General features: G+C 60.7%; 1 protein-coding gene across 19 annotated transcripts in view; it reads left to right on the top strand.

The window, feature by feature from the left end:
* RBFOX3 (RNA binding fox-1 homolog 3) overlaps positions 1-13182 on the top strand; it is a 452065-nt gene that overhangs the window by 402122 nt on the left and 36761 nt on the right. The window lies entirely within an intron of this gene.

The raw sequence follows: 13182 nt of genomic DNA, 5'->3' as shown, positions 1-13182 counted from the left end.
GCCCCCTCTGCCTCGCTCCTCTCGTTACTGGATAGTTTCCGCTGCTCCTTCTGCAGTCCTCCCTGCCTCACCTCTGCTCTGGCGCACTCTCAATCCCTCTCTGTCTCTGGCTCGGATATCACACTTTTCCTTCCCCTTCCTCCCCCTCCATCTCCTTCCAGGGTCCCTCGGCCTCTCTATCTGGCGGTAGCTCCTTCTCATGACAGGCCTCACCCTGTCCCTAGTGTGCAGGGGTGCAGGCCCTCCCTCCCAAGTTGGCGGTGGTCCCCTGCCCAGCTGGAAAGTGCCCTCTCTGCCTTGGCCACCCCTAAGAAAGTCACTTCCCCACCATCTTGGGCCACTGTCACTGGCCAGTGCCCCACTCCTGCAGCTTCCTGGGCCATCTCCTCCTCACTGGCCGGCGGCTGGCACAGCACCTTGATTTATCTGGAGGCAGCGTCCGTATTTGCTGGACAGAATCAGCGGCTGCTCAGCTTCGGTGTGGCTGAAATGGGGGTACCTGGGAGGAGTCTCCCCGGGGGTGTCCAGGCCCAGTGGGACCCTGCAGGGGCAGAGCCCTCTGGGTCTGGGGTCTCCACAGTCCCATGGCCCGCCACCCAGAACCCTGTGGGCACCCCCAGACTTCCAGCTGAGACCAGCTGTAGCCCACCAGATGTTTGGGAGAAGCTGCCCCAGATTCAGGGGCTGGTGGGTGCGAACTCCCAGCTTCCCCGCCCCTCTGCATCGCCATTTCTGCGTCAGCTCCGCTTGTTCTCGCCTCCCCTCTCCCCTCCTGGTGCCTGTGCTCTCTGCCAGGAGACCCTTCCCCAACTTTCCGTGACTCCGCGTCCCACCTCTGCCCACCAGCCTTTTCTGACTGCCCATTCCTGTGGGGTGATGCCCCTGGTGGGCTTCCAGTGCCCCAGTCTTGTTACTCTCCCTGGGGTGCATGTCTTGTCTATCTCCATGTTCCCCTGAGCCCTCCCAGGGCAGGAGGTGAGCGGGCAGCCCAGGGCTCTGCTGCTCCCAGTCTGCTCACCCCAGTTTCCTTGTCTGCGTTACTGGGAGAGCAAGGCCTGCCTATGTGGGGGCGGCGTGAGGAGCAGATCCAGACCCGTGCGGGGTGACCTCATGGTTGCCGCCCCCCACTCCCCGTCAAGGCTGTATCTTTGTCCTGAGTATCCAAGTGCCCAGCCAAGCAGAGGGACGAGCGGGGCCACAAGGGGGTGGCAGTGAGTCCTGGCAGTGGCCAGGCACTTTGCAGGGACAGGTCTCCCTGGGGCGGGGGGAGCGGGCGGCCACATGGGAAGTGAGCCCTTGTTCTCCCCACTCTGCAGATGGGGACACTGAGTGATGTGCCCAAAATCCCACAGCTACTCGGAGAGTCCATCCCTCTCCGGGGCTCTTCTCTGCCCTCACCCGTGCTCTGGAAGGTTGGGGGCTGGCTGAGAACGCCGGGCAGGTGGGGGATTGATGGGAAGTGAGGACGGGGAGGTGAGTCTCTGTTGCCCCAGACTCCCGTGGGGCCCGGTCCTGCCCCACGAGGTGGCCAGCTGTCCTGAATTCAGTGGTGGCTCTGGACCTCACCAGCCCCAAAGCCCTCAGCTGGCCTGGCCACCCCAGGGGTGTGAGGTCAGGAGGACCAGCTGCCACCCGTCCCAGGCGGTGCACCTGACTCAAGGGTGTCATCGAGGCACTGAAGGCACTGCCATCGGGCTGGGGGAGCCGACCTCGGGCTATAGGGGTGCAGATGGAGCAAGTTGGGGTTGGTGCCGTGTGGCCCAGTGGAGAGAGCCAGGCCCAGCAGGCATCATTTCTTCCTTAACCCACCCCCCTGCTCAGGCCCCCTCCTCCGAGTTCTGAACCACTTCCTGCCTTGGAACAGCTCGGCTCCACTGCCTCCTCGCCCTGCCCCACCCCCAGGCTTCTCCTTCCCTCACATCCCCCCCTCTACCCCCGCCCCTAACGCCCTGGCTTGTGTCCTTGATACCCAGGTGTGTGGAGCCACAGCAGTTCATTCTGTCCGTCTGCAGACCTCGTGCCTCGGTGTCCCTGGTGTACGGCTGCTACTCCAAATTACATCCAGCAGACGGGGTGCCCGCTGCTTCCCACCGTGCTGCAGACTTCTTTATCCTGACCATACGGGCTGGTCCTGGCCACCTCTGTTTTAGGTGACACCAGGCTTCCGAGAGCCCCTCCTTGTCTGCCCCCAAATAAATGCACCCTGTCCTCCACCCCCAGGACGTAATGTGAATCCCTAACACGGGTACGGACAGTCTGCGTGCAATGCCCGTCCATCCCGGTGAGGAGGGGGCTGGCTGCCCATCTCTGCCCACTAGCCCTGGCCTACGAAGATGCGTAATGGAAGCTCGGTGCAGTGACAGACGGCAGCCAGCCTGCCCCATTACCCTGCGGGACTGGCCTGTCCCGGAGGGCTGCAGGGCCCTTTGTCAGCATCCCAGGAGGGAGCTGGAGTTGGGGATCCAGCAAAGTGGGAGAAGGCTCAAGCGAGTACACAGGCCACGCCCAGCCCACTGGAGTGCATTGGGGTGGCCAGCTTCCAGGCAGGTGGCCAGCAGGGAAGGAGGCTAGTGTGTGGTCCTGCAGGAGGAATTTTCCATAGACTCCCCCACGGCACGCTGCCCAGTGTCTCACACGCCTGGCCGCCTCGAGCCTCTCCGTGCAGCCAGCCTAAGTCCCTCTAACTGCCGTCCAAGCCCTTGTCCCCTTGTCCAACCCCCTGCCTCCCCCAGGACAACTCCTCCCATCTCCAGACTGAACTAGCCCTCCATGTAGCCTCCGTGTAGCCACCAGGAGGGCGTCGGGGCCTGGGCTGGGGTCTGCTTCCTTCTCCCCTCCCATATCCCCCCACCAACCAAGCAGCCTGGCTCCCTACAGCTGGAAAGTGCCAGGGGACGCGCCTCCCGTGCCCTGCTAATCCCCAGATGGATGTCTCCGCCTCCTCCCTGGCATTTGCTAATTTGGAAACACTAGCCCCAGTGTAACCCCGGCAATAATAACAGAGCCATCACATGCCCCAGCAGCCGGCTGGGGTCTCTCTCCGGGGGCTGCAGGAGCCTTGAGCCCCTAGAGGGTCTCTTTTGGCATCTTAAGCCTTAGGATGACCTGTCATCGGTTGGTGGCTTCAGGCTGGGTGTTTGGGCCCCACCCACTCAAAGCTCAGGACAGCATGGGGTTTATTGTTACTGTTTCTTGGGTGAATCCTTTTCCAGCCCCTTGACATTCCCGGGAAAAGCCCCAGACTGTTCTCCTCCACCCACCATGATCTTACAAACTCAGGAGCCGATTTAATGCCAAGAAGGGTGGTCCCAGCCTTTCCTATCCTCTGGAGAGTTCAACCTTAGCTGCCCTGGCCCAGCCCTGGTAGGCCCTCGGAGGGTGCCAGGATCACCCGTGGGGTCCTGAGTCTGAGCATCCAGAACAGAGTCTCCCATGAATAATTGCTTCCAGCTGGCTGACTCCTTGTTCACGTCGGGCACTGTGTTTAGATTTTGTGTCTTATTTCACCCTCAGCCATCTACCAGGTAGCCCTGGTTGTTAGCCTTGTTTTGGGACTAGGAAGCGATAGTCCAGAGAGGTTAAAAGCCTGAGGGAGGTGTCCAGCAGCCAAAGGGCAGAGGCAGGATTTGAACCACAGCCCTGCTGCGGGGTACACGCTCCTTTCCCCTCCCCTGGCTCGACGCCATCTTGACATTGGGTCTGTAGCGTTAGCCCTGCCCCCCTTCTCCCACCATCCCCCGGGCCATAGCACTGGAGAGCAGGGCAGCATGAACTTCTAGAAACATCTAGACCCAGACTCGCCCAAGCCTGGGAAAGAACTTCTGAGTGAGGCAGCTGTGAGGCTTGGGAGGGACGCTGGCTGGAAACTGGACTCCAGATCTGGAGCTGGGACGTTCGGGAGATGCCGGGTGGCCACTCCAGGCACACAGGGCAAGGAATGTCGGCTGTCACCACTCCCCAGACCCAGAGCAGCTACGATGACTTCAAGTCCTGTCCTTGGGCCCCCATCTTTTTCGGTGCTCAGGATGAGCCCTGGGGTCTCGGGTGAGGAAGTGGATCTAGGTCACAGCCTGGAGGTGCAAGAGCCGGGCAGAGCGCTGAGCCCGGCGCCTCCCGGGCCGCAGACTCACGCCCAGGCCGGCCCCCGGTGTCCATGTCCACCCAGAGCCCGCCGAGCTCCTGGCTGTGCCGCAGCGGCGGCTGCTTTGTATGGATGGTGCGGCATTTTGGGTAATGAAATATTCACAGGTCAGTGATTCCGTGAGAAATGATGGGGATCAGTCAATTCCTTTTCAGGGAGTAATTTTCTTCCCCTTCACAGCCTCTGTTTCATGTTGACAGTCATTAGCACGAGAGAGAGGCCGGATCGAAGGGGTTTGTCAGAGCTCAGGATGAGCTGCCGCCTAGTCGAGGGTGGCCCGCCCGGATTCCTGGACGAGGGGGCACAGAGCCCAGCCAGGAGGAGCATGTGGGGTGGGAGGTAGGGCCAGGGGTATAGAGGGCTGGCTGGTGGCCCTGAGCGCCCTGCTCTCCTGGGTCTTGCCAGCCTTCCTCCCTCTTGGTCAGGGAGCACGGCGGCCCCCAGGATACTCAGCTTGGGGGTCTTCCTGCCTCTTACAGCCACTTCCAGCGCTTTGGGCTCAAATCCCAGCTCTGCCATTCCCAAGTTACTTATTGTCTCTGCACCTCGTTTTCCCCATCTGTAAAATGGGCTGCACAGGCTGAGTAGGGCTGTGAATTCACTTAAAGCATCCGCAGAAGGGGCCACTGGACTGGCGTCCTTCTTTCCCTGGAAGGCCACGCACTGCCCTGCCCCTTGTGGCCCACAGAGCACTTCATCGTTTCCACCAAACCCACAGCCACCACCGCTGCCACCCCCTTCCCATGACCACAGCTCCTGCTGACGTGGGGCCTTCCTGCCTCTGAGGATGGAAACGCGGCCAGGGCCTTGGTTCAGGTTGGACGGGTGCCGGCACCAGTGTCCACAGTCACACAGCAGGCCAGAGCCCACCTCTGGGTGCTGGGCCCGTGGTGACCACACTCATGTGCCGGTTTTTATTTTGTCTTGTTTTCTCTGGAGGATCAGAAACAAAGGATCTGGCCCCCTGGGTGTGTCCAGCCACCAGGATTTTGACTGTGCTCTGCTTAAGCCAGAGGGGGCAGGGACAGGGCTGCTGACACCCTGCCCGAGGGCTGGCAGCAGGGGGCTTCCACCTCTCCCGGGGCACTTGCCCACCTGCCCCCTTCCACGGGACGGGATTGAGCCTGAAGAGGGGGCAAGACAGCTGCCGCAGGGATGCATCCAGCAGGCTGACCCGCCTGACCAGCAGGCGGCAGGCCCCTTAGAACAAGCTTTCCCAGGCCTTAGGCAGGGACCGGGACTGCCCCCTCAGATCCAAGGGGGCTGTGAACCTTCACCAGAAGGGGCTGGGATTTGGGGACGAGCTGTACCTGGCCCTGTTCGCATGCTGAGGTGCCCCAGTGTGACACTGGATGCTGTCACACACAAACCAGCCCCAGGTGGGGTGAGAACGGGCACCCCGTGTGCAGGCCAGCCCAAGCAATGGGCCAGTGCTGGGATTGCTGCCCCTCGTGACCAGGGGAGTGGGGCCTGAGGATCACAGTGACACGCTGGTGGGAGGGGGTGGGGAGAGCCCTCCGCTGCTTCCCCGGTTGGGCCAGAGGCATGCCAGTCTGTCCTGCAAACACCTGGGAACCAAAGGGCTCTGCTTGGAAGCAGGCAGCTGTGTAAAGTCTCATAGGGGCGTGGTTTTGGAGCCAGAACAACTTGGAGAAGGGAAGAGTAGGGGCTAAGCCTGAGCCTAAAGCAGGTCGGGGCACAGACCCTGGATCCTGAGTTTACGTCCGAGCAGTGCCAATGATGCCTGAGTCACTGGTGTCCCCAGATGCGGTTTGATGTGACTGAGATGGGGGGACTGACTCACCGGGTGCCTTAGCTGAGGGGTCGTGGAGAAAAGACTGCATTAGCCTGGAATCCACGTGCCTACCCAGTGCATCTCTCTTCCTACACTGAGCGGTTCCTGTCCAGAGAGAACGCTCATCTCCTCACGGCCGGTGCTGGGCCCTGTCACTTAGATCTGTCCTTCTCTGCAGGGGGTATCATGGGCAGAGCTAGCCACAGGGGGCCTGCCGTCCTTCCCCAGGCATGGGCCAAGCAGGCCCCGCACCTCGAGGGCTGCCTTGTGGTCCAGCCTCCCCTCATGGACCGTCCTTGAGTGGAACGATGGGGCAGGCAGGGGCTTTGGGTTTGCGCAGGTTGCTGGACAGTTAAACAAGGACGGGGTGCCGGCAGGAGCGTCCTCACAGTGAGCACGGGAGCCCTGTATCCGGGCTCCTTGTCGACTAAGAATAGAGCGGGGGTCTTCATAACAGCGCTTCCTGCAGGAGGGCCTCAGAGGGCCACTGCCTTCCAACCGAAAGCATGCCCAGCCCTTGGGTGCAAAACTGGCCATAGCTTTCAGGCCAGGGGGCTTCTACTGGAGGGTGACTAGCCCCCCATTTCCCATCCCTGGTGAGCCCCACACATGGGTTTGAGTCGGCTGACAGGCTAAGTGGGTCACCTGTGGGCCAGAGCAGAGGTCTCCCTGGTGGGAGGGAACCCTGGCTCTGGCAGCTGAGGCCCAGCCTGGGTCTGCAAACCACTCCACGTGGCCCAGGGTGGCGGCATGTCTGGCAGGAGACCCCCATGCTGTGGCTGAGCCTACCCGGGGGTGTTGGGGGCCTCAGGAAGTAGAGGGAAACATGTGAGGTAAAGAGGGTCGAAGGTGAGGGTCCCTGGGGGAGGTCAAGGAGACACCTGAAACCCAATTTGTACCCACCCCCAGGACAACACAGCTGAAGGCCAGCATCCTGGTTACCCAGGTGCTGTACCCGCGAGCTGGGATGACCCCCGGATAGCCTGTGCAGGAAGGAGGCCGGCGAGGGCAGAGAACAGGGTGAGCTTCCAGCGAGCTGACCCAGCAAAGGTCAGCACCGGTCCCCTCTCCCGGGTGTGCGACTCTCCAAGACGCAGGCACAGAGACCCACGTTCCTGGGGCTTGAGTCCATCTCAGATCCAGCCAGCTCCCCTACAAGAGAAAGATAAAAGGATCACATCCTGTCAGCCAGTCCTCAGAGGCACACGGGGAAGTGGCAGGCGGAGGTGCAGAGCCAAAGGCCTTGGCTCCTGGTCTCCCCTTGGCCCCCGCCCAGGTCCCTCACCTTGTTTTCTTGTCCCAAGGCCTAGGACAAGGGTGTAGGGGAGAGGGCCTGCAGGGCTGGGCGAGGGAGCAACGCTCCCTGGGACCCTCTTGTCCCCTGTCCTTGGCCTTGCCCCTTGGTAAGGATCCGGAGGCAGAACAGAACCCCACTGTGTGAAAGCCCTGCCCCTCTCCCCACTTTGTGAGAGCCCCAGGCTGGGTCAAGAAGCAGCAGCTCTTGGCCTGTTCAAAAGACCCCAGGCAGCCTCCTGCCCACTACCGGCCGGTCTGCCCGGAGACAGCTGGCTCTCCACCAGTTCTCACCCCTTCCCACCCACACGAGCCTCAGAGGGGTGGTCTCGACCACCTTGCCCTCGGAAGCCCACGGGCTGAGTCAGGTTGCTGCCTCAGTCGGGGGTGATCTGTGGGCTTGGTCAGTCCTGCAGGGGTCAGCAGGGTGAGGAGGGGGCGTCCACAGAGAAGGGGCAGCTTAGAATGGAAATTCCATTAGTGCTCAGCCATGGGCAACAGGGCCTGTTCAAAGAATACATTCAATTAAAAATTGATTTTTCAGTTTAATCTCAATCATAATGAACCACATTCAGACCCCTTCCACCTCGCCGGACAGTGTGGCTGTCACCTGCCCGGCCCAGCCCTGCAGTCTCCCTGGCCTCCTCCCCGTCCTTTGGGGGGACATGATAGAGTGAGGGGCCGGGGCTGGGGGCCATCCTTCACCGAGTTTGGGAATAATTACAAATGAGGTGCACAGGGGGTTTTGTTAAATGAAAGCGTCATGGTGGTAAATCGTATTTTTATTTACTGCGAGGTTGTGTTTTCAGTGTGGCTCTAGTTAAAAGCTGCAATATTTAATTTCCCTTGATCCAGATGGTATTTCAAAAGCATCATAAAACGAAAACAGCTCCAACTTTTTCCCTCCCTCTCTTCCCACAAACTCAAAGACACCAGGCAAGAACCCCACACCTGGGCCTGCAAAGCCGGCTCCCTTCTCAGGAGTGCCTCCCCTTCTCACTCACCTGTTTCTCTTTCTTCCCCTGAGATCAGGTAGGGGAGGCCAGGTTCTCCAAAGCTCCCTGGGGTGTCTGGGCAGCAGAACTATTAGAAATACGCTCATTTTTGTCAGCATTGCTCAGTTTGGGGCACTTAACTGGGCATGGCTCTGCTATCCGCTTACCTGCATGAACACCTCCTGTCTCATACAGCCGCCCAAGTGGGCTCTGTTCTCATACCTGCCTTACAGATGAGAAAACAGAGCTGCGGTGAAGTGAGAGATTTGCCGAGGAACTCTCAGCTAAGCAGGAGTGGAGCTCAGACCCGCTTGTCCCGGGTACATGGCTGCGGTTCTGCTGTATTTGGACCTCAGAATGCCCAGCCCCACCCTACTCGCCTCCCGACCCTCACCTGCGGATTTGCTGTGTGACCTCAGGTCCCATAATCACCCTGTCTGAGTCTCTGTAAAAAAAGGAAGTCCAGCCCCGGCCGCTTGTGATATAACTGCAAGTTCAGAATCAGATGCTCAGGAGACACCCTCCGGCCCCCCAGACAGGTCCTTTGCCTTCTGCCTGCCAGCTCTGCGGTCCCCTCTGCTCTGGTCTCCAGGTAACTCCTAGTGGCAGATGGAGCTCCGCTGGCCATGAACACAGTTTTCCTGTGCTCTAAGCATTCACTGGACCTGACTCCAGCTTCCTGTTTTTTGGGGTTTTTCACTGATTCCAGTTACACTAGGAGTACATCTATTCATTCTTATTTATTACAGAAAGGACAAGGTGTCTTTTGACCCCTCTCAGTCCCACCCCCAGCCTGCAGTGGTCAGCAGTCTGGGGGCTCTCTCTTGTCCTCTCTGGCCTGGCATCCTGTTTTTGCTTGTGTTCACAGCTGCTTTGAACCATGCTGCCGGGCCCTGGGGTTCCCCCCGCACCCACCCCCAGTACAGAGTTTCGTCTCCAGTGGGTCCTTAGGGACTGGTCACTGCATGCAGTGTCCAGGACCTGACCCTGGGAAGCCAGCCACTCCAAAGCCTCTTCCTTCACTGCTTTGGTCCCCACCCTGTGCCCTCTTGGCCGTCAGCTCCCGGTGGGAGGTGCAGAGGAGGGGCAGCCCCCAGCTCCACTCCCGGGGACCTGAGACCTTTCAGCAAGTGCGCTCAGCATGGCGTCTCCCAGCAGCGGCCAACTGCCCCCGACCCCCCCCCCCCACCCAGCATGGTGTCTGCCTCTGTTTCCCAGAGATCTCAGCTTCTGGTAGACCTTAGACAGAAGAAAAAAAAAAAAGGAATTCTGGGTCTGAGAAGTTTGGGAAACAACGTTAAACACATCTTTCCTGCAGAACTTCTCAGGGCCTTTTCTAGAACATTCCAGAAAACTAGAGTTCTATAGCACATGCCTTGGGAAGTGCTGGTCCAGGGAAAATGGCCTGGACTGCAGGTGGGCTGGGATCTAACTCACCGTGCCTCTCTGAGCTGTGGGACCTTAGCCCGATCTCTTTGAGCTTCAGTTTCCCCATCTGCTAAAACAAGGACTCTGATACTCCCAGGGCCGTCGTGTGCTTTGCAGCTAATGTAGGGGACAGTGCCAGGGCCTGGTGGGTGCTCAGCACACATCAGGTCGCCGTTCCACCCCGCTGGCCCACACGGGCATCCAGAGACGCACATGCGCATCTGGCACCCGGCTGGCAGTGGCACCTTGGCTCTGGGGCTCCCTGGAGCTGCCCTGGCAAGGGCTGGGCATTGCTGAGGCTTCACCCTCCAGGGCCAGCTCTTGGGGCGCAGATACTGGGAGCTCTGTCACGGACGAGCTGTGTGATTCCGGGCAAGTTCTCCGAGCCTCAGTTTCCTTCTCTGTAAAATGGAGACAACAGCACGTGCCTCTCAGGTGTGGGGAGGAGCCTATGAAGAGAAGGGGCAGGAAGCTTATGGTAAATGGACGTGTGGCCATCGGAGCTGGGTAAGCAGGGCTGCCCTCGGAGGTGGAGCAGCGTGGCAGGGGCGTGGAACCAGGGAGGGTGGGCAGGGGAACGAGGCAGAGCTGTGCTCAGAGCCGGCCCCATCACTGGCTGGTAGCGAGACCACGAGACTCTTCCTCTGCTCCTCTCGGCCACAGTTTCCCCGTTGATACTATGGGGATAATGACAGCCACTTCATCCGACTGGGATGACAAGTTGGCGGGATGTCCCAGCGGGACACAGGCAGTGTGACTGTCCCCTCCTCTGGTGTCATTACTGCAGAGCACTCCGTTGTGCCCTGGCCACGGCCTCTCCAGGCCGTCTCCTGCTGCCAGAAGGTCCCATTTCTGCCCTGCAGGAAGGAGGCTCTGCTTCTTTCACCTGGGTGTCAGGGCCAAGCCCTAGTCCTAAAGAATTGTCCCATCCTGTCCTACCCACAGGGGAGTCAAGAGGGCAGCTCGTCCCCCTCCTTGGCTGCAGAGCTGTGACCCCTGACTGCCCAGCCTCATGGGTACAGAGCCCAGTGTCCTCGTCAGCAGCAGAAGATAAATGTTTTTAATTCAGGGAGCTTTTCATGAGCCAATGAAAGGGAGTAAATCATCCTTCCAGGCCCTGGAGCCCAGAGCTGGCGCCCGGTCACAGCAGGGCGGGCAGCCACTGGAGCCGGGTGGCAGCCAAGCAGGGTCACTGGACTGCAGGGGGACCTGGGGACGGTGTGGCCTGGCGTGCCAGTGTCCCCTGCAAGCTCTTCTTCTGGGGCAGGGGTGGGCGGGCAGGCGGGCAGGGTCTGCCTGACTCTGGTTGTTTCCCAGGCACTCCCGGCCTAGACGGGCTCTGAGTGTCCAGGGGTGCGTGCACGTGCGAGGGCCAAGTGTGGACACGGGTGTGAGCGCATGTGTGCCGGTGTGTCGCCTTGCACGCGCTCTGCCCTGTGTACCTCTGGGCGCCCCGGCAATGAGACCTGGGTGTGCGCAGAGCATGCGTGTGCCCGGCTGGGATGGTGGCAGCAGGGGTGCCAGGGCCGTGCCCCCGTGTGTGTGCGCGAGCACGCATGTGCACGTGGCTTCTGGAGAAGAAATGTTTAAAAATGGAGTTGTCAGCCCCGAGTTGACAGGCGCAATCGGCAAAGTGCAGCGTCGGCAGGAACGGCCGCGGCTCCCTCAATTACCCGGGAGGAGACGGCCCGCTTTATGCTGAGGAGGCACAGTGTGACTGGAATAAAGCAAGTGGAGCAGACCCCAAAACTCCATTAATTAAAGAAACTCATTAATGAGGGACATTTACTCAGCTGAAGATTAGATCCACGCTTGCCTCTTCCAGGAGCCAGGCGCCGACCGGGGCCCGGAGCCGGCCTGCCCGCGCAGCCAGGCCAGGCGCCAGGGCCCCGGCAGGGAGAGGCGGTGCTGCCGGGCCAGCGGTGCGAGGCCACGTGGACGCACGTTCTGGTGACCAGGAAGGGTAGGGGCGTCTGGGTCAAAGGTGCTCGACTGAGGCTGATTCTGTCCCCGCCTGGCGACACGTGGCAGTGTCAGGAGACATTGCTCGTCGTCACACCTGGGGAGGCTGGTGCTGTTGGCATCCAGTGGGCAGGGCCCAGGGACGCTGCCGCACACCCTACGGCGCCCAGGACGGCCCCACGGGAGAACGAGCTGCCCCAAACGTCGGTAGTGCCGGGGCTGAGATACCTACTCCAGGCTGTGTGTGTGAACGCTCCTGGGGGATGGGGTGAGTGCGTGGCATGTGAATAAAGTGTGTGTGTGCATGGGGAATGCATGTGCGTGAGCATGTGTGCACGCGGAGTGTGTGTGTGACCGTGGGCGTGTGTCAGGGTGCCTCCCCGTGGGCTGACGGCTGGGCGTTGAGAGCAGAACACAGAGCACCTCTGGTGAGGTGTGGGGAGACCCCGTTAGAGGAGGCCCGACAGGCGAGCTCAGAGGCCTCTTGCTGTGTGTGCCATCCCTGGGCCCCTGGGAGGACCCCGCTTTTATGTGTGTTTAGAGAATTGTCCGTGTGGGGTTTAAGGCTGTGAGGAGAACGGCCCCCGCCCAGGACAGGCTGCCTGAGGGCACACCCGTCGCGTGGGCCACCGCCCCACACCCGTGGTCCTGACTGCACATGCAGGGTCCCGGCTGGGGGTGCCACCCTCAGGCCACGGCACTGCGGGGTCCACCAGGCTGCCTGGCACCTTCCCTGCCTCCTGCTGCCCAGGCAGCGCTCTGCCCGGCTGCCCCAGTGGACAGAGCTTGGGTGAGAGGCAGAGGCCTGAGTGCCTGGAAAGTTCGGTCACGGTGGCACAGGGTGGACCCGTCTCCTCGGTGCAGGTCGTGCCCCTCTGACCGAGAGGTCTGCCAGCCGGGGGCTCCCCTCCCACCCTGCCCTCCTCCCTCCTCCTCCCTCCAGCCCCTCCCAGTGCAGGGGTGCAGTGGACTCCCCCGCTGTGCCAAGACGGCTCCCCACCAGGGAGAGTCCGGGGACTCTCCTGGAGACACTGCCCCCAGCTCACAAATGTCCCCACAAAAGAAGGGCCACCTGACCGACGAATTAATTAACAGTTCTCAACCCAGATCCCCCGGCAGGTGTTTGACTGTGGGGCGCATTATGTAATCTTTGTTGCCAGGAAATTTACCTTCCTAATTACATTTCGCGAATTTTCATTTGAGTCTGCCTTCCCAGGGCTCACAGTAACAAGGAGAAGGGCGTGGTGGTGGCGATGGTGGGGACATCTGGGACCTGAGGCTGCTGGGCGCAGATGTCGGGCTGCACCCAAGGGTGGGTCCAGCCCACCCCCCGCCCGCCATTCCCACCCCCGCCTGCCCACGTCATGTCGTGCTAATATTTCTTAATGAATATGCAGGAAACACATACGAGGTTGCCAGTGTGGACGCAAGGGGGCTCATCCTGGGGATGCAGAGGCAGCTGCCCCGGACCCTTGGGGGAGAGTGGCCTGCACGCTGCTCTCTAATATTTGTGGTCAGAATGAGTGGGTTCTGTGTGGCGCTCCTCCTTGTGGGATCACCTTGACGCT

The sequence above is a fragment of the Balaenoptera borealis genome (genome assembly GCF_965194805.1).
Source record: "Balaenoptera borealis genome assembly, chromosome: 20".
Classification (NCBI taxonomy): domain Eukaryota; kingdom Metazoa; phylum Chordata; class Mammalia; order Artiodactyla; family Balaenopteridae; genus Balaenoptera; species Balaenoptera borealis.
This window is presented reverse-complemented; position numbering and strand designations above follow the sequence as displayed.